At 41.5% G+C, this 21,840-nt stretch overlaps 1 protein-coding gene and 1 pseudogene across 5 annotated transcripts in view; both read left to right on the top strand.

Annotated features, from left to right (window-relative positions):
* SETBP1 (SET binding protein 1) overlaps window positions 1–21,840 on the top strand; it is a 367,943-nt gene that overhangs the window by 284,789 nt on the left and 61,314 nt on the right. The gene's annotated exons all lie outside the window — the stretch shown is intronic.
* Window positions 81–244, top strand: LOC122903738 (annotated as a pseudogene).

The raw sequence follows: 21,840 nt of genomic DNA, 5'->3' as shown, positions 1-21,840 counted from the left end.
TGAAGGTCAAAACAGAAAGCTGTCTTGATGTCCTTCTGGACAAAGTGGACAACACAAAGGCTATCATGAATGTAGGTGGAAGCTTTGCGCAGTGGCAGTATCGTAGCCAATGAGGTTTATCCGAGGCGCAATTATTGCTAATTGAACGTAGGTGGATATGTGGCGATGCATGTTTACCAAGCCCCGTTGGGTCCCACGTGCCCACCCATGATGGGACCCAGTGAATTAGAGCTGTTGGCTGACATTTGTCTAAAGCTCTAGGATGCGGTGCCATTTGACATTTTTCATAAGATATCCCATCATTATCCCAGATCTCTTGATAATAGGCACAATGAGCCCAGTTGTGTTTTTTGTTTTTTTAATTTATTGACATGCAACTTTGTGTTAGTTTAAGGTGTACAACAGAATGGTTTGATGTATGTAGGTATTGCAAAATGATTCCCACGGTAAGATTAGCTATTTTCCATCATCTCATATAACTATAGACTTTTTTTTTCTTATGCTGAGAAGTTTTAAAATCTATTCTCTTAGCAACTTTCAAATATGTAATACAGGGCTAATAACTGTGGTCACCATGCTATATGTTACATCCCCCAAAACTATCCCAATTTTATAGGTGAGGGTAATGAGCCTCGAGAAATGAATAATTTGTCTAAGGTCAGGTATATAATAGGTAGCTGAACCCAAATCTGTCCAACTTCAGGGTTAGTGCTTTTCTTCGCCTACCAAGGTGCTGATTTGAACAACTCATTTGTACAATTTTTGATGCAGGTGCCTGTGAGGCCCCCCAAGGTGGGCTTTTCCTCTCAACTCTGGTCTCCTGGTCTGGAAGTTGAGCACAGAGCAGGGCTGGGCTCCCGTCTGGTGAACATGACCTCAACTACTCCATGAAGCAATGGGCATTCTGGCCTTAGAGAGCCAACTGAGATCTGACTTTGCCTCCCACTGTAATCCAAGAAGTCAATTCCACTCTGTTCGGTATTTTTCTGTTTGGAACTATATTCCTGGAAACTGCCTGTTTTAACTTTATCCCCGAGCCTTTCATATTTGTTTGGCCCTTTGTTCTAGGATGACTTCAAAGGAGTTGCCTTACTTTCATCAAATACAGCATACTATTGGCAGTGACCATTAGAAGTTTAACTCAGCCTGAGGCTCAGTGCACAATCTTGAAACAAAATGGCAGTCCATGAAAATTTCTGAATACCATTATCTTTATAATTTCAAAGATAATTTGGTAAAGTTTGGTCCATGGAGATGATCACAAAGCCACATGATTCCACTATATAGATACTGGGGTGATTTTTTTTGTATGCATGTTGAGCAAATCTGAAATTTTGCACTGTTCTGACAGAGCTGGTGATTTTGCGGTAAGACTTTAGGAAGAAAATGGTCCAGACCTGAGGGCTAGCAAATAATCTACACTAATATAAAAATCATAATGGGCTCTTATATTGAGAGGCTCTAACAGAAACAAAACATGGTCTAGGTTCGAGAAAACTCAGTTGATAAAATTTAATTTCCTTATTTTTCTTGACATCATATATATAATATATATTCCTAATACCATATATATATATACAAAACACCATATATAGATTCTTAATACCATATATATATACACACACACACATCCACATATACACACATACACATACATACATACTGGCAGGGAGGAAATACGAGACTATCTTGTTTCTCCGTGACTGATCTTTATTTAATAAATTGGTAAATATAGGAGTTCCTTCCTGGCAACTCAATCCTTATTTCTGAAAACCTCTGTAGATGCTAATTTGGAAGGAGCCTTCCCAGTTCATTCACTGAGTGGATACTGGTCCAGTGTCACTGTAGGTGGACTGTGTAAGCACCGTATTTAGAGCAGTGGCCAAGAGACGTAACATTTTATTCTCACAGAGCTAGTATTCTGGTCTCCATGGGCCCAGACAGTAAGCAGGGCATTAGGTTGATGATATAATCTCAGATACGGAGAGATGCTGAGGAGACAATTAAGCAGTTTCAAAAGCTATAGAGTGACTGGGTGTGTTCTGATACAAGGATCAGGACACGTATTTTATCAATTGCCAAAATAAGACTCAGGAAATAGCAGTTTGCACAGCCAACTGTGTTCGGGGCTCAGCATTCTTTCATTACAACTCACATGTCATTATGGACTCTGGTTTAGTAAGGTAGCAGTGAGGAAATTTTACTATAATAGGTATTCAGAGAGCCAATTTCATAGATCATAGAATCTCAAAGTTAGAAGATAACTTAGAGGTCAACCCCAAATAGGTTTTCAGATTCACAGATACATCCTGCCATATTCCACTTGCTAAGGAAGAAATTCTAGCCTCAGAAACCTCATTACAGTATCAGACAACCAAGCCCATTTCTGAGGAGCCCCAAGCCTCCTTGGCCTCCCTTCTCCTCCGACAAGCAGGAGTGTAGAATGGCGTTTCCAAAGACCTCTTCCTCTTTCTCAAGCATGGAGGCTGTTGCTCCCTGTGTGGGAGCAGCCTCTGCAAATCAGTCCCTCTCTCTGGGCCTTCGTGTATTCACGCATAACATGAGAGCATCGTGTGAGACCAGGTCTCACTTGAAAACTTTTTGGAAATGCGTATTTTCATGCCTCCTCCCCCAATGGCTGGATTAGAACCTTCTGTGCTGAGCACCAGAGACCTGTGACTTCACCAGCCGCCCCCCCGCCAGGTTCTAACAGCCACCCAAGTTTGAGAACCAGTGTGCCGGCCGATCTTTAAGCCCCTCGATTCCAGCTGCAGGATGCTGTGACTCCCCAAGGCCAAACAAGGAAAGCTGGCGGCCCGCTTGCCCAGTCCCACCGTAATCTCTCCTGTTCCAGTGGCTTTGTGCTCTCTTTCCTCTGTGAGATCTGTGAGCCAGGCTGCAAAGCCATCGGCTTCGAGAGGTGATTCTAACTCTCAGGGCAGGCACCTCCCTTAAAAAAATCTATATCCGGTCTTACATGGAATCAATGCTTACAGTCACCTTGTATCTAAGCAAATTGAATAAAGCTGAGAGCTCGAGCAAACCTGCTTATTTATCTCATGACAAGGGAAACAACTTTCAGTTCTGCAGGACTTGACACCTTTGTCAATAAAATCTGCAGATTGCACAATATAGAGTTGTTTTAGAATTCATCTTTCTGACAATACTGGGTCTTCCCCAGAGCAGGGCAGCTTGGCGTCACAGCGGCAGCCCTCTCTTGGCCCGGGCACTATAGACTGCCTTGTCCAGGTTTCAGGTCTTACTTAGGAGTCATTCCTCGAATTTGCATCAGCCCAGAGAAGAATAAGAAGAGAATTTTAAAGCACAGGTCCCCTTTGGGTTGCTTTTTTCTCCTTTTCGTGCCTCTAAAAGAGGGATCAGATTTGATTTTTGTTTTTTAAAGAAGCGCTTTGTTTTAATAGCTGATTCGCCTGCAATGAGGTCGAACTTGTGTTTTGTTTCTAATTAGCAATAAAAACAACAGGGTATTACGTCTGCCGTTGCTTCGCTGTAGCATCTTTCCAAGATTTTCTATTCACGCTGTTCGAAAGTGCCTTACGCATCGGAAATGTGCATTTGTATTCAGAACGGGCTTATTGTAGGAAGCATTAAAAAAAAAAAAGCACCCCATAAAGTGGAAGTTTGAGGAAGGTGGGGTGGAGTTAGGGGCAGTAAAACCTCCTCAGATCCTGAGAATGGAAGCTCCTGGTGGGGTGAATCGTCATTTGTGGCTTCATGGCTTCAGAATAAATGACACTTGCAATAACATTCTCCTATACAGGTGTAAAATACACAAACTGGGTGAGGAAAATGGGAGCGTCATTGAAATGCACAAAAGCAGAAAGCCTGGGAAGCAAGCAGATGGCAGATGGCAGGGAGCTGGCCTGGGGAGGCAGGGGACCCCAGCTGCAGGATCCACACACCTTGGCTTTCTAGAGCATTTGCCCCAGGGGGCCGCAGCCCAAGCTCCATCCCTCCACATCTAATTTGGATGATTCTGTGATTATTATATCATTTAAGGTATTCCCAGCCTAGAGTCGTTTTTTTTTTGTTTTTTTTTTTCTTCTTCATTCAGGGCTCTGGTTTGCCTTGCTTCCCGCCCCCGCCCCCACCTACTCTTCTGAGTTTGCAGAACAGCCTATTAAACCAAGGAACAATGCAACTTTTAGGTTGCAGCCATACCAGGAAAGTAACAGATCTGCGAGCGATAAGATAGATGGTTCTCTGTACAGGTAATGATGGGACGGAAAGCCCTGTGTGTTATGTATGTCCCTTCCAGCTGGGTATTTAGCTCTTCCTCTTATTTTATTCCTGCCTCCAGTGTGTCATATAATTCCCTGTGGGCTTATGAAGGCTACTTCTAAAGACTTTTGTGACCTCCGCTTGTCAGGGCTTTGGAAGCAAGTATGACCTCGTTGGTGGAGGGGCGTTCGAGCTTTTGTGGGGAGTCAGGGGCTCCGCTAGCAGTGTCCTCTGCAAACCCAGGCCATGGCCTGAGGACACCTTTTTTGTTTCCACACCTGATTTTATAGATGGCAGCACCAGATTCTAGAGCAGTTAAGGGACTTGGACAAGGTGACAGGATGGCCTAACGTCAGTCACAACTATAGTTGGAGTGACATAGGTGTGCTCTCTAAGGACTTACTGAAAACCCCCATCAGCTATTTCCCATGCACCTGCAGCCTCGAGACTCCCAAGCCTCACAGGGACCAAACTGGGTTGGAGTCAGGCTTACTGAATAAACCCCAGTTAGGAACGCAGTAAAATGAGGAGAGGGAGAGTGTGAAGAAAGACATTTTAATTTACAGAATTGTAGGTTTGCATGCTTTTGTACATATCAAAACAAGATGAGAGAATTTAAAAGGTGTGAGATAATTGTTTAAATAATAAGTCAGGGCTTACTAAGTGTTAGGTGCTATTCTCAAGTGTTCTTTGGGTATGATCTCATTTTCCTCTGAGCAGCCCTGAGAAACAGGTATTACGGTTACCCCATGATCGCGGAATGAGGCCCACAGAGGTGAGGTCGACGAGAAGGGACAAGAGTTCACGGGGAGCAGAGCCGAGATCCGCCCTAAGCCAGCCCGACCCCAGAGTCTGTACCGTGGGATACATACCGTACCCCACCGGACCGTGGCCCTTCCGGTGGGAGCAGGTTTGCTGGTGTCATTTCAGTCCCTCCAGCTGCCACAGCAGCCCTTGTCTGCCTTGCCAAGGAGCACCAGAAATGGCCATCAGTCCAGGCCAGCTTGAACGGCTTTTTCCAGGCTTAGTGACAGCGGTAAGCCATGTCACTGGTTCAGGAACCCCCTACTTTTTACCCTTTGCCGATGGATTGTAATGGTAGGAAACTGCGGGAAGAAGCCCAGCAGTCAATCCCTATTCACTACCCGTCTTTGCCCAGGGGACTTATCTTTTCTGGTTTTAGGTTTTTGTCCTGTCTCAAAAGATGATTGTTTCCTGCCCTGCCTGTCTTATAAAAGGTGCGGAACCCCAAGACCGTATGTGACAGAACTAGAAAACGGTGTACGCTGATAAGGTGGTGCCGTGGATGGTCGTGGTTGTGATTAGACACCGTACGCATGTGGAGTGGGTTAAAAGAAGGCCCACATCTAAAATACTTGACCCTAACGGCGCCTGACACATACTGGGCACCGCCTGCAGCAATTTCAAATTTATGTATGAGGCTCAGTCCGTGCTGAGTTTGCAGAAAGTGCGCACTGACTCTGAGACAGCAGCAGGTGCAGTTGCGTTCGCTCTCCGGTAACTTATAACTTTCCTTGAGTCTCACCATGTCCAGATTTTGTTTCTCTAGACCTGTGCTCGCGCTTCCCCTCTCTTTTAAGAGGCCCAGATAACTCTGCATGTAACGATATGATAATAATTACGAAGAAGAACAATAATTCTGGCTTATTGCATGTATTAATGTTGATTATTTCAAGCCACGGAATCCACAAGGAGCACAGTCGTATTTTTATTTCGTATGAACCTCACCCAAGGCCACAGTGACTTGTATGGTGATTCTTCCTCCTCTTCTCTAAGCGGTCTTATTTATTTATTTATTTATTTATTTATTTATTTATTTTTTAAAGATTTTATTTATTTGTCAGAGAGAAAGGGAGAGCAAGAGAGCACAGGCAGACAGAATGGCAGGCAGAGGCAGAGGGAGAAGCAGGCTCCCTGCCGAGCAAGGAGCCCGATGCGGGACTCTATCCCAGGACGCTGGGATCATGACCTGAGCCGAAGGCAGCTGCTTAACCAACTGAGCCACCCAGCCATCCCTAAGCGGTCTTATTTAAATCTGTGCTGCGACTGTTCAGTCTTACAGTGGCTAGGTTCCAGGCTCTCAGTCGCTCAGTAATCACGCTGTGACCCATCAGTTAGTATCCGCCAGTTACTTTTTTTTTTTTTTTAAGATTTTATTTGTTTATTTGACAGACAGAAATCACAAGTAGGCAGAGAGGCAGGCAGACAGAGAGAGAGGAGGAAGCAGGCTCCCTGCTGAGCAAAGAGCCAGATGTGGGGCTCGATCCCAAGACCCTGGGATCATGACCCGAGCTGAAGGCAGAGGCTTTAACCCACTGAGCCACCCAGGCGCCCCCCACCCGGTTTCTTTTAATCAGCTTTTAGGACCCTTGTTCCTTTTCAGTGCCCGACTGTTAACCAGCTCCATGGTCATAAGTACCAAAAGTCCCTCCCAGACTGACAGTGATGGCCAGAGAGGTCCTGCAGGGAAACCTACACGAGGTATTCTGTTTTAAAGACAATGTTTGGGGGCACCTGGTGGCTCAGTGGGTTAAGCCTCTGTCTTCGGCTCAGGTCAGGATCTCAGGGTCCTGGGATTGAGCCCCGCACTGGGCTGTCTGCTCCGTGGGGAGCCTGCTTCCCTCTCTCTCTCTGCCTGCCTCTTTGCCTACTTGTGATCTCTGTCTGTCAAATAAATAAAGAAAAATCATTTTAAAAAAAATAAAAAATAAATAAAACAACATTTGGAGCGCAGAACTAGAGTCTGTAATACCCCCATTAGAGTCTTGTTGCCAGAGGAAAAGGGCAGGCAATTTCGAGACTTTTGGTTTTAGCTGGGGAAGAAAAGCACACGCTATGCCACAGTGTATCCTAGGAACAATGGTCAAATGATGTTGCTTCTATTAGTGTGCATAATCAAACCTCTCCATCCCAGTGGGCCCTGCCCCTCAGATGTCACTGCATCATTTTATCCCAGAGACAGATTCGCAGACGAATATATTTAAAGGTCCTTCTGCAGACCAGGTCTCTGAGTTACTCTGTTCATCACTGTGTAGTCGTACATGATATTGAGATATCCAGGCACAAGGTCACATAAAACACTGAGACTCATGAAGCCGGTGGCACCCAAACCCTTGAACAAGGGTTGTTGTCTGCCCAGCGGTGACTTGATAACATAGCTTCTCGGCCAGCTGCCTCCGCTCAGAATGTTTTGGAACTCTCTTTGAAATTCTTTCAAAGCCCTGCCACATTCTTTTGAATATCTGAAATATCTTCATCTTTGGGAGGGAGATGTGATTTATGGAAACAGCCGAATCACTTGGAGCCGACCCTGGTGGGGAGGTCAAGATGGGTAATGTTAGTCTAGAATTACCCATTATAGTTAGGAGTGCTGTCCGGCTTTTCTCAGCAGTGACTGGTTTGGTTCTCCCCGTGAAGATCAAGCAGCTTATTATCTGTTCAGTTTGCAGTAGAAAAGTAGACATCATCAAGGCAAATTTATTTTCAGGAACTCAATTTTTTATTCCCATTTACTGTTGCGTTTTAGCAGAATAGCACGTAGAAGCATGTGTAGAGAGTGAGCATGTGTGTGTGTGTTGATTCCATGTAAACAGGCAAATCAGTCTCTAGTTAGGCAGGCAAACATGGATAGATGGATAGATATGGCTATATGTCTGTTTCTCATGGGATATTTTTAATTCTCTTTTCCCAGACATAGTTTCCAGAGTTCTCCTATAAATGTGAACCTTTTTCATTGTTGATATTCCTCTAAGATAAGCAGTTCTTAACCTTTTTTTTTTTAAGGTTACATACTTATTTTAGGCACTGCTTAAAGTTATAAAACCTTTTGGAGAAAAAAAATCAAAGTGTATCCACATTCAGGAGATTTGGAAAGGAGGAGATGTGGATGCCACACTCAGGAGTTTTGTTTTAGGACTTAGAAAAGTGGCTTAAAATTCCACATCATAGGATATATTTATAGAAACGTGTCAAACATTACTTTTCCAGAAGAAGCTGCAATTCATTTGTCGTATAGCATCTTTATTTAAGTAGCAAAATTTCAGACTGTCTCAGTAAGGCTAAGGAAAAAATAAGTGATGATAATAAAGGAGAAAGTTAGTGGATTACTTTATATTAACATTTAAAATTAAAATCGCCAAAATTTTTTCTGTTTTCAAGATGTGGCAGACAAGATATTCTTTAAAGACATTGAATAAGCTAAAATTAAATATTAAAATATTTATCTAAGAAGCTAAAATTGACTCAAAAACACTAACGCAAAGAGGTGAGTGGTTTCAAATCTGAGGGATTTTCTGGGGATGTCAGCCTGCCCCAGATGTCCAGACTTCTTGGTTTTTTCAGGTTGTGGGTAGGGAATAGAAGACAAATGTATTGCCCATGAAATGCAGGAGGTATGATCCAAAATATCTTCATAAAGGTTAGATTTTATCATGAAAAACGCTCAGTGAAACAATTAACTAAATTGAAACCCACCTCACAAAGAGAGAAAGGAATTTTGCCTTTCTCTGCTCTGGTCGGAGGGACCAGTCATTTCTGAGAAGTCCTAACCACAAGACATTTCTCACATGAAAGAGAGCCAAAATAGATAACATTTCTGTGTGTGACCTGAAAATGACCATGCCAGAATCTTAGTTTAAAATGCTCCTGGGTTGGTAGAATTGACAGGTAAGCACCTATCAGATGTAAGTGTGAGTTGTCTCTGGAAAAATACATTTATAAACTATGACTCAAAGAATTCACACAGATAAGATGCTAAAAACATGAATCATAATGAAATATGATCCAAAATGAATGAAGGAGCATGCTTTTATAAGAGTCAGTAAAAGAGTACAATTAGGTCCATTGATTCTACAAAACTATGAATCATCCTCGAATATAAACTAAGCAAGCTTCATATGTTTGAAAACATAAAGTAGTTTATCAAAAGAAGAATAAGTACAATAGGCTATTAAATAAGGCAAAGTAGATTTAAAAACTACCCAAATATAAATTCTAAATATGAAATATATAATAATTTAAATTAGGCATGTAGTGTTGAAGATAAATCAAATTAGTCATAAGTGAAGAGAGAATTATTAAACTGGAAGATGGGTCCAAAGAAATTATGTATACTGTAAACAGAAAATAGTGGAAAATAATATACAAAGGTTTAGAGAATCATAAGCTAAACAGTACACTTTTCGCATGTTTTATTGAAGGTCCAAAAAAGAGATAGTAGAAAGAATAGGGAAAAGAATCATCCTTGAGAATGTCCAGGACTGATGAAAGGCATGGACCCCCAAAATTAGAAAGCCCAAGAAATTCCAACAGGATATGTGTAAAAAGAGAAAAAAAAAAACTCTCCAGGTAGACACACTGTAATCATACAATAGCCAAGAGGAAAAGTTAAATGACCTTCAGAAGAACAACCATAAGGCTTTTAGCTGACTTCTCCACAGGAATAATGAAATCCAGTAGACAGTTGTCACCTACTTTCCAAGTGCAGAGAGAAAAATAAATTGTCAGACTGGAAAAATATTAACAGCAGTACAATCTTTCACAAACAAAAAATAAGGATATTTTAAGTCTGACAAAACTGAGAATGTTTACTACAGATAGAGTCTCCCTAAAGAGATTTCCAGAATATATACTCAAATAAATATATAGGGCACCTGGGTGCCTCAGTGGGTTAAGCCTCTGCCTTCAGCTCAGGTCTTGGTCTCAGGGTCCTGGTGAGCCCAACATCGGGCTCCCTGCTCAGCAGGGAGCCTGCTTTCCCCCCTCTCTGCCTGCCTCTCTGCCTACTTGTGATCTCTCTCTGTGTCAAATAAGTAAATAAAATATTTATATGTGTGTGTGTTTGCGTGTGTGTGTGTGTGTGTGTGTGTGTGTGTATAATGTTGCCAGAAAGAAGGTCCAAGATGTGAGAAAATACCGTGAACAAAGAAAATGGGGGCAGAGGGGAGAAGTGTGGATAAATTTTTAAAATACAAATATTGTCTATACGAAACAATAAAAATAATGTCTAGTGTTAAGGAAAAGATAGAAGTGAAAATGCTAAATAATTATAGTGTAAGTGCTTAGGAGTAATAAGATTAAAATATTCAAAGTTTAATGTTTTGGAAAAGGCTAACAATAATTAACTTTCAACGTTATCACATTAAATATAGGTTTCAGAATGTCTAGGGTAGCCATAAGCAGGTAGATGTAAAGGTATAACTTATAAGCTGGTAAGGAAGGGGAGGAGGAGAGGGAAGGAATGACCAAGAAATAAATTAAGAAAGGAATAAACTTAAGTAACTGAAAATTGTACAATATGAAGAACAAATAAATTCAAATACATCAGTAATCACAGCAAACATTAAAAAAAAACTTTTTTTAAAGATCAGATTGGGTCCTAATTTCATAATCCAGAAGTATGTTAGTTATAAGATATGCACCTAAAGCATATGAAAGCATATGGCCGAAAATAAAGGTATGGGAAAATTATACCAGCTGAACAGTAATAGAAAGCTGATGAACTGATATATTTGTAACAGCCAAAAGAGCCTTTAATGACTTTTGCCCTAGTGGTCAAAGGGTCATAACACTACCTTAATGCTCTATGTAGTTAAAACCTACTCAAAAACTTCAACTTGTATGTACATAAAAACATAGGTAAAGACTATATAAAGTGAAGATGATAGAATAAAATTGATAAAGATCTCAGAATAGAACATTTCAACCAATTGTTCAGTAATGGATCAAGGAAAAAAAACTGATTGAGAAAGGATATAGGGTATTGGAGAAAAAACTTGCAAGTCAATTTTAATATATGCACACAAATGCTACATCCAACTAGTAGAAAATACAGCAAAACACACATAGAACAATAGTGAAAATTGATGACATGCTAGACCATAGAGCACAGCTCACAAATTTCAAAGAGTCATGCTGTGGTTCATATTGTCTAGCAGAAGGCAATTAGATTAAAATCCAATAATGAAAAGGCAATTTTAGAAACCTCAAATTGCTGGAAATTAGAAAATGCACTTTCTAATTAGCTCATGGGTCAAAATATTTAGAATAAAATATTAGTGGAAATACAGCATCTCAAAACCTGTAGAATGCAGCTAGGTTGGTTCTTAGAAATTTTGAGGTTTAAAGATTTATTTTAGAATATAAAAGCTCAAAAGGAGACTAAAACAAAAAATCTTACCATGCAACTTGAGAAATTAGAAAATTATTTTTATATGAATATACTCAAAGAAAGAAGAAGAGAAATTATAAAGATAAAAGCACAAAGCGATAAAATACAAAACATAGCTATAACAGAGAGAGTTGTCAAAGCCAGATATTTTTTAAAAGACTGATAAAACTAATGAATGTATGATAAGAAAATTGAGGGAAGAAGGGAAGAACAGACGGCAAAGAAAGATTATGGAGAAAGAAGGAAAGATGAAAACCAGTGTTCTGGAGGTGTACAGCTGCAAAAGCATTTCAGATGAAAAGACTAGGGCTCCTGGGTGGCTCAGTCAGTTAAATGTCTACTTTCGGCTCACGTCATGATCCAGGGTCCTGCATTTGAGCTCCATGCTGGGCTCCCTGGTCAGCAGGAGAGTCTGCTTCTCCCTCTTCCTCTCCCTCTGTCCCTGCTCATGTACTCTCTCTTTCTCTATCACTCTCTCAAATAAATAAATAAAATCTTAAAAAAAAAAAGACTAACACATTATGAACAACTAGAGCAACAATATTTGAAAATCTACTTTTAAAAAAGAATATAACTTACTGAAATTGATTCACAAAGAAATAAAAAAAAACAAATTTTCCCTTAATCAGTAAAGAAATCAATAGTTTTAAATCTTCTCAATAAAACCCAGTCCAAAAGAATTGTAGTAGTCTTGCCAAGAATTCCATTCTTCTTCTTCTTTTTTTTTTTTTTTTTTTAAGAGAGAGAGTGTGCAAGTAGGGTGGGTGGGGGAGGGACGGGCGGAGGGAGAGAGAATCCCAAGCAGGCTCCCTACCTAGTGTGGAGCCCGACAGGGTGCTTGGTCCCGCAACCCTGTGAGATCATGACCTGAGCCGGAATCAAGAGTCTGATGCCCAACCAATTGAACCCCCAAGAGTTCCATTCTTGGACAAATTTGCTCATAGCTCAGAAGAGGGAACTCTGCCCAAGATGCAGCCTAGATCACTATCAGACAAACAGAATGAGAAAAACAGATAAGTAAATGGTCAATCCCCCATATAAATACAAACATCCAAACAAAATAATAGCAAACCTAATGTATATGCAAATTAAAAAGGATACATTCAGACCAAGTTTGATTTAAGTCAGGAATCGGATTTTGACTGGACATTAGAAAATATATTAATGTGATACCCCATATTAACAGAACAAAGGGAAAAAGCGGATGATTATCTCGGTTGATACAGAAGTCATCTAGTAAAAGTCAACATTCATTTGTGACAAAAGCTTTCTGCAATCTGAGAAACTTACTCATCCTGATAAAGGATATCAGAGAAAAGCCTCCAGTAGGCATCATATCTAACAGTGAACAGAAGAAGCCTTCCCTTTAATATCAGAACAAGGCAAGTTTGCCCACTGTAACTACTTCTATTGAACGTTGTGTTAAAGGTCTCAGCCAGCAATATAAGGAAAGTCAAAGAAATAAATGGTATAAGGTTTGAAAAACTAGAAGTAAAACAGCTATGATATGATTGCATTCAAACCTAGAAATAATACAGGTATAAGTTCTCAAAATTAATAAAAGTATTATAAGATAAATTTACTAAATGGAGAAACCTTTTTGATGTATGTTTCTATTTGTTGCTAGTACATAGAAATGCAGGTTTCTAATGACAAAAATAATAGGGTACTTAGAAATAAATCTGAAAGAATATATACATGATTTCATTTTTAAAACTGAGACTTACTGAAGTATATTAAAAATGAAACTGGGAAGCTATTTATTGATGGATAGACTCATTATAATAAAGGCATCAGTTCTCTCCAAACTGATCTATAGGTTTAGGGGGAATTCCAATCATCAAAAAGAAGATTTTTTTTTAAATTTATAAGATAAATCTAAAACTCATATGAAGAGCCTTTATGTCAGATACTGGAGTAGCTAAAGGCCTTCTAAAGAAGAAAAGATGGAAAGACTTAACGCACCACGTATTAAAATACACTTCCCTATGAATTGCATAATTTAAGTGTGATAGATGAAACTTTAAAATTTTAGGAAACACTTTATGACCTCAGGATGGGAAAGTATTTCTTTTTTTTTTCTTTTTAAAGATTTTATTTATTTATTTGACAGAGAGAGACACAGTGAGAGAGGGAACACAAGCAGGGGGAGTGGGAGAGGGAGAAGCAGGCTTCCCGCCAAGGGGAGAGCCCAGTTCGGGGCTCGATCTCAGGACCCTGGGATCAGGACCTGAGCCGAAGGCAGAGGACTGAGCCACCCAGGCGCCCTGGGAAAGTATTTCTTAAGGCAACAACAACAACAAAAAAGTGAAAGCCAAAAAGAATTGATAAATCCCTCTTAATAAAAAATGTTTATCAAAAGACATTGTAATAATAATGATAACCTACCCTCACTGGGAAAATATTTTCATTGCATATAACCAACAAAGGAGGAGGATTCTGAATATTTACAGAATTCCTACAGTTTACTGAGAAAAAGACAAGCAACCTGATTAAAAAAAAAAAAAAAAAAAAAAACCACCTGGATGAAAGACAGGAAAAGGCATTTCACAGTAAGGGGACACCAGAAAAATCATCAACCTTTCGGTAATCAGGAAATGCAAATTAAAGCTCCATAGACCAGACTGGCAATAATTAAAATCTGATAAGACGAGGGTTGGAGAAGTTTTACAGCGATGAAAATTCTTTATACGCTGCCAGTGGGAGTATCGGTTGGTACAATCATTTTGGAAAACAATTTGGCATCATTAAGTAAAATCAAAGATGTATTACTCAGCAGCTCCATTCCTCCAGAGGAACTTGGCGTGCACACACGTATGGGGGAGGAAGTGCCAGAGCACTCGGGGGGCACCTTTAAAAAACAAACAAACACTGGGCACAACTTGGGTGTCTATGGACAGGTAAATGGATAAATAAAGGGTAGGTTATTGATACAAAGGAATGCCATTAGCAAAGAAAATTAGCAACCCAACCACAGCTGGATAGATAGATAGATAGATATTCATATATATCCATATATTCATATGAATATACATATATATATTCATATATATATATATGAATGTTAGAAATAGGATGTTGACCAAGAAAAACATATGAATTTTTCTATCCAGCTCAAAAGTATGAAAAAAGAAGCAGTATAGTGCTCATGGATCCGTTAAGTCTATGTATATATGAAGGGAAGCGGGGCTTGGGCAGGGTTGCCTATGGATTTTTATAGATCACACAAGGATATCCAGCCAGAGGGGGATTGGAGCTAAAATCTAGACCTTCGAAAGCTACTCCCAGGTGTTTTACCCTAGTGAGAGCAATGCGTGTCAACTCAAAGGAAGGGGGGCATTTTTCAAGTTTCCTAAAAGGCACTATGTGGGAGTGGAGGTATCATAACCCAGGAGTGTCACAAGTATTGGCGATATTCAGTGTCTTAAGCTAGGTGGTAGTAAATACATAACTGTCTGTGTTATTGTTATTTTGTAAGTGAACATATGAAGAACACATTTTAAAATGTACATAGACATACGTATATCCAACATACATAGATAATTACACAGATCAGGCGTGCAGTTCAGATTTACATACTATATAGAAGAGATGCACCGTGTGTATGTGTGCATTTTTTGTATCTATGAGGTGTGACGTATCATATAACTTTAAAAATCTGTAGAAAGCATTGGACATTAAGTTTTCTTAACATGGTTATTTTATTAACTAATTCAAAGAGGAGTGGATAATGAATTTCCCATGGCCATGACTATTCGTCTTGGGCAAATAGTATGTATTTTATACGTGCTTGCATCACACATGTCACTTTGCCAAATGGTTTAAATTGATCTTTGTCAGGAAAATACCCTTTCCCAATTTTAAGAAATCAAAACTCAGCAGGCCCGTAGTGAACTTTGAATGAGGCTATCTCCGAATCCCAATACAGAGGTTTAGGTTCTGTTAAACACCAAGTAGCTACTAGTTAGTCCTTATTAGTCTCCCCCAAATATAAAACACTTACAAGGCTTCAGAGAATGTTATGTTTAAGCAAAGCCTAATGGCTAGGAATGATGTTTACCTGGAAGATGAAAACCCTTCTCAAAACAACCTCTCAGAGAATTAACCGAAACTAGAGTCTGCTCACACGGGCCCAGAGTTTCAGTAAAGCAGGACCCTCAGTATGCAACATGCTCCGAACTTGCAGAGAACAGGGAGTGCCTGTGTGGAGTTGAGGGGCCTTCCCTTCTCTCCTGGGCTTCATTCATTCAGGTCCCCTCTGGGAAGTGTCTCTGGGCCGTGTCAGTGCCAGAGTGAGAAAGGGAGGCACCACTATCTCGACCTTCCCTCCCCCAGGCACTGATAGGTCTACCCGTGAAGAGAGAGTGGTTGAAGTGACTCTAAGAATCCTTCCGATGTATGTGCAGCTGTATAACGTACGTGCAATGTATGCATGTATGTGCAGCTGTATAATTTCCCAAGGGCTTTCACATGTGTCTTGCCATTCGAGTTTCTCAGCACTGCTGTGAGGAAGGGATCAAAGTCCTGAGACATGAAATACCTCTTATAAGGTCAAGTAGGGAAGGTCTTCTGGCTCCTTCTGTAGTCTTCCTTTCCTGGGTGCCTGGGGGCGGGGGCTCAGTAGGTTAAGCATCCGGCTCTTGGTTTCGGCTCAGTTCATGATCTCAGGGTCGTGAGATGGAGCCCCGCATCAGGCTCCCCACTTGGTGGGGAGTCTGCTTGAGATTCTCTCCCTCTGTTCCTCCCCACCTCCTCTCTTTCTCTGTCAAATAAGTAAATAAATCTTTTAAAATATATATTCCTTGGGGCGCCTGGGTGGCTCAGTGGGTTAAAGCCGCTGCCTTCAGCTCAGGTCATGGTCCCAGGGTCCTGGGATCGAGCCCGGCATCTGGCCCTCTGCTCGGCAGGGAGCCTGCTTCCTCCTCTTTCTGCCTGCCTCTCTGCCTACTTGTAATCTCTATCTGTCAAATAAATAAATAAAATCTTTTAAAAAATAAAATATATATTCCTTTTCATTCCAAGGAGGACTGGTTAAAGCAGAAGCAAAGGAAAAGAGGGGGGAAAGGGGAAAAGATAAGGGGCTGGTTAAGAAAGGGGCCACGTAGGTAGAAATCCCCAGGCAGATGCAGTGACAGGAAGCAGCACTGGGTCTCAGTCAAAGGCTGAGTCCCAGCATGTTTCCTTTCAGCCTGTCACTTTCCAGCGGGGGGAGCAAATTAGAATGGGGGTCAGCATTTTGCCATAAGAAAAGTGGTGTCTTCGAGGATGAGCAGGCCCACTGGAGTTGTGCTTGGGACTGCGAGTTGGAATTCAGGTCTCTTCATTCCAAGGCCTTTTCTTTGTTCTCCACAAGCCCTATCAGGCCAGCAGCATCTTCCCCTGTGATGCAGGCTGATCATCTAGCTCCCCACAATAGGCATCCCTAGTAGCCCGTGGGCATCACTGACAGTCACTGGAACATCATGATGGGCTTAGGTCTTCCCAGAAGCCTGCCATCTCAGGACCCCACTCTCCCAACAAGCACACACACCTTCTGCTTGCAGGAAACAGAGGCCTTATGCCTGGCCTCTTTGCCAGTTGGCTCCCGGCTCTAATCCTTAAGCACAGCAGCCCATTGCCAGTGGGATGCTGAGTATTCCGGTGTAACTTTTTTGCAAAGTTCTAGCCAAGCCCTGGCAAGATGCAGTTGGAGACCAGGGGGTGGGGGGGGGGGACAGTGTCCCTCAGGTGGAGGTCACTATGCAATGGTACAATTCTTGGATTCAAAAGACTGAGTTTTTTAAACTAACGATTTGATCGCCGTTGCCTTCGTGTAAATTGGAAATGGATACCATATCTTTAATGCTAATTAGGCATTGCATTACTTAGTCTTCCAGGCCTCGTGTAAATAACAATTAGCAATAATGTAGCAGTTGTGCATGCTGGCATCTTCTAATCCATACCATTGTATACCATTCCAAATTCCTTTGCATTAATTAGGATCATAAGCCAATCAGTACTAATTAGGAAGAAAATAAGTATAATAATAAATGCAACAAAATTAGTGATTTGTATCTGGTCGGTAGTTCCTTCCCTCCGCAGTTCATCAAATAGTCTTAATGCGTAGGAACTTCTTGTAATTGAAACTAATTATGAGGTTTCCCCTGCTACTTGAAGCCTCATGTTCAAATCCCACAAAGCTCATTAAATAAGTAACAAAACTGGAATCTTTAACACATATTGTAACTTGGATCGTGTTAATTAGCACCACACGCAAAAGGCAGCAAGAGGCCGTTTAGCAGCCCCTGCTCTAGTTAAAGGGAAGGGAGATTGGGATCTTTACAGTTCTTCTGGGCTTTGAAGAAGCTAGGCCAGTAGTGGGTGGGCACCGTGGTGAACGAGTTTGTGTGGTTTTTCAAGGGCAGAGAGGGGACGTGGAATCCGACGCCATGCTCTTCCTTCAGTGGGGGCATTTCCAGCAGCCCCAGCATAGGAGGACAACACATGAGTAGGGTTGGTGGCCCAGCTGTAGGGGAGTGTAGTTACTCCAGCCACACTTGCCCCAGGCTTGACTACCCTGCGGCTACCTCTCCCTTCCTTTGGGCGGGCTATAGAGCTTTCCTCTTCAAGGTTGAGTGGTGAGCATGAAGGACCCCAGAGAATTCACTTGCCCTGCACAGACTGAAATTGTATACACATAAACCCATGTGTCTGTTTCTAGTCAAACATATGTACCATTCAGTAGACATATTGACTGTATTCACAGCTTCCAGCGTTGATCTAAGCGACTGCCGTTCCTTTTCCATATACAGCTAGATCTGTAGATAGCTCTCTAGGCCTCACTGGAAAGATGCTTAGAAATACACTCACCCCCCAGTGTGTCTCTCGCCCTCCTCTCCGTGCTGTGAGCAATCTGCAGCCGAGCACTGGGGATGATGTTGGGAAGGCTGGACACAGGGACGTCCGTTATGGGGTACCTACCTACAGTACTAGAATGCCGTCACAGGATTATTTATTGCTATTTTATGAAAAGTAGTTACAAAATAATCCTAACAGAAAACACTTGTTACTCGACAACTGGGACTTCTCAAGCGTGCTGGCTTGATGAGAAATAAGACAGGACAGATTTCCAGGTCCCTGTTGAATCAGAGCTAATGATGTCTTAAGCTGTTAGTTAATGCTAACCTTATTTATTTAGGGATAGAATCTTCTCGTCTTTATGTAATAAACAGTTAATAATCCTGAGCACCCATCTAGCCTCCACTCGAGTCTTACTCCTAAATAAAACAGATCCTACTATTTATTTATTCTAGCTCATAAAAAGCATTCCTTAAAAAAAAAAAAACAAACTCATTCAGCTCTATTACCAATGAGACTTACTTATGCATGGTTCCAAGTTGTTTGATGAGAATCTTATAGGCAAGTTTGGTCTCCCCAACCAGACTATTAATTATTCAAAAGCAGGAGTCCTCATGTGCCATCTTGCTTTTGAGACCCATAGTACCTAATTTGGGCTGAGAACCGAAAATTTCCAGTAAATTCTGGTTCATTGATTGAGCATTTAAAAAAGCATCCAGATTACAGCATAAGAATGACATTGTGAAAGTACAAAAATATCATTTTAATTATTATTATATTATTCTCAGGATTTTAAATGTTTTGTATTATGAGCGGGTGGGAATGTGAGAAGCCTGCCATCTTGATAATATCTATTTAATAAATGATAGCTGGAGAGAACTCCAGAACATGTGAAGTGTTTATCTATATGACTTGCATTATTTTATCTGACATTAATGGGTTATGAATGTGAGGCTTTGTCTTTACTTATACACAATGGAATAGAAACTTAGAAGGACCTAACTCATCACAAACTCTCCTACTGATGCTCTAAAGTACATGGGAAAAATAATAGTTATGGGTTTGCTTGCACTGCTAAAATTAGCTGACCTGGTTAATCCATTTCATAGTGTTTGATTCAAATGGTCTGTGCATGCACAGCCCCCAAAAAGACACTCCAGTATTTTTGAGGACATAATTCTACAGCATGAAATGCCGAATAGTTGACAATGAAACGAATAAGGGAATAGTTGGACCCTGCCACTAGAAGCTTACAGTCTACAAGTTTTCTTACCAAGAATTTGTGCCTGATCATGGTGAAATTAAATAGAACTGAGTTACAGTGTTTAACCAAGAGAGAAAAAAAATATCAAAACACAAAAGGTTTGTTAGTGTTTTGTTTTTTGGTTTTTTTTTTTTTTTACTTAACCAGAAATTATAGTTGCCTGTGTTCTTTTGTCCATTGTCCAACGTTACATTATATCACAATGATATGTTTGCATGCCTGCCTACCCTACGAGCATTGGATTCTGACTTTCTAGCTGGCATGAAGGCCAACAATGTGTCTCAGATGGTGTTTACCCAACAGGGATCCTATTTGGCGTAAGGATGCCCAGGCTGGCCTTTTGAGACAAAATTCCCAGCCCCAGTCGAGGATGAAACAGGAGGTTGGTCTTGGTTATTAGGGAACCAGTGCAGACATTGGACTTGGACAGAGAAGTGCACGCTTAGGTCAGTAGAATCAAGTCAGTGGACAGGGGCACAGGCATAAGGGAAAAGCAGGAGCCCAGGTGGGAGCCAGACCCAGGGGCGAAACGGGGGCTGCAGTGAGCAGCCAAGATTCTGGGCAGCCCATGTGTCACCCGGAGGTTTTCTGGGCACTCCTCACTGAAACCAGAGCAAGGGTTGGAGGAGGTGGGGACCAGGGGAGTGAGGCAGGATTGGAGACTCGGTAGAGCCCTGTGGATCATTACAATGTTCCTGCCCCAAATCATGTTCAAAATGTATCTGTTTAAATCTTTCTAAATACAGTTTTAAAATTAAAAATACTTAGGCTTTATCAGAACATCTCTTAGGGTTCTACAACTTTCTCATCTTACGATTTTTCTCATTGACAAAAAAAGGAAGAAAAAGCAGAGAGGTTGTATAGGATCATAAAGAAGACCTCGAGCAGTCACTAAGATGCTGCTAGATATAACTAGATAGATATAACTAGATAACTGGATCCGGGGGCACCACTGAAACTGCACGCAACACACACGCACGCCCACCCCTTGGAAACTTCACGCTGGACAGAGTGCATACTTCACATTTTTACCTGCTTAAATGTGGTGCTACGTTCCAAAGACAGCATGAGCAACAAAGGTGAGGTCAAGAGGTACTGAAGACCCAAGAACTGTCAGTTGTTTTTGTTGTTGCTTTTAAATGTCAGTACTCTAACCGAGTGGAAAGTGGAGGGAGGCCAATGCCGGCTCACAGGAAGACTTTTCCAACAGTGATAGCTGGCCATTCCGGATGGACCCCTCGATCGGGGGTTGGGCCTCTCATTTAATCCCTGCCTGTGTTCAAGCAGAGCTTGGATTTCCCATCTGTGGGGGAGGCGGGGGAAGGGACCCCTGTCTGAGGAGGAGGCTGGGACAGCTGTACTTCACAGGCTTTTCCAACTCTGCCCTCCTGATCCCGTCATTCTCCACGGGCACCACGCTGGGAGAGGAGGTAATGTCTCTGACTGCACCCCTACGTTCGTTCGCCCACCGCTGGTGGCTTTCCAGGTGTGTTCTGAGTTGAGCCTTGCAAAGCCCCTGCAGTGCAGATCTGGCCACTCCCCTCTTGCATTAGAGAAACGGAGGCTCAGGAGAGCCTGGTAACGCACCCAAGATGGTGCCATGAGGAAGAGGTAGGAAAGACATTAGATCCCAGATCCATGCTGTTTCACGGCGCTACACTCACCGAGTTAACTTGTTGAGAGAATACTGTAAAAGACAATGAATTCAGAGCGGGATTTTATCCCCACAGAGTTAGAGTGTGATTAAATGATCTATTCCTTGCATCTCTAGATCCTGGCGTCCAAAGCCCCTGCCTCCAAAAAAATTAAAAACAAAGAAAGAAAGAAAAGAAACGACTTGCCTAAAAATACCTCAAATCCAACAAGTCTGAAAAACTCCCTCAGAAAATCCTCACTTCCGCACATTGATCTCTTTTTGAGAAAACAAAGCCACTCCATCATCTAGCTACACTGATGAAAGACAGGCCCCAACCGAGCATTCCAGAAATTCACTCTAGAATCCCATCTGTCGGATGTGAGATCAGAACATGGCAAGAGGTGGAAAGGGTTGGTGGAGGCTGAGGGTTGAGGAGACTTTTTTTTTTTTGTCAAGAGAAATAGATTACATTCTTGAATCCTTTGCCATGTTATAAACAAGACTAAGCACACAGCATTCCTTCCGAAGCACATGGCCCTGTTTTTTAAAACACCGGTCTGGTCTCCCCTGGAATTCAGTGTTTGTCTCAATACTGTTCTTCCTATCCCTTGGGATTTATTCTAATTCAGTGCTATTAATGGCAGCCAGGAACGGAACAGCTCTTTTATTCAT

The sequence above is a fragment of the Neovison vison genome, chromosome 3 (assembly GCF_020171115.1).
Source record: "Neovison vison isolate M4711 chromosome 3, ASM_NN_V1, whole genome shotgun sequence".
Lineage (NCBI taxonomy): Eukaryota > Metazoa > Chordata > Mammalia > Carnivora > Mustelidae > Neogale > Neogale vison.
This window is presented reverse-complemented; position numbering and strand designations above follow the sequence as displayed.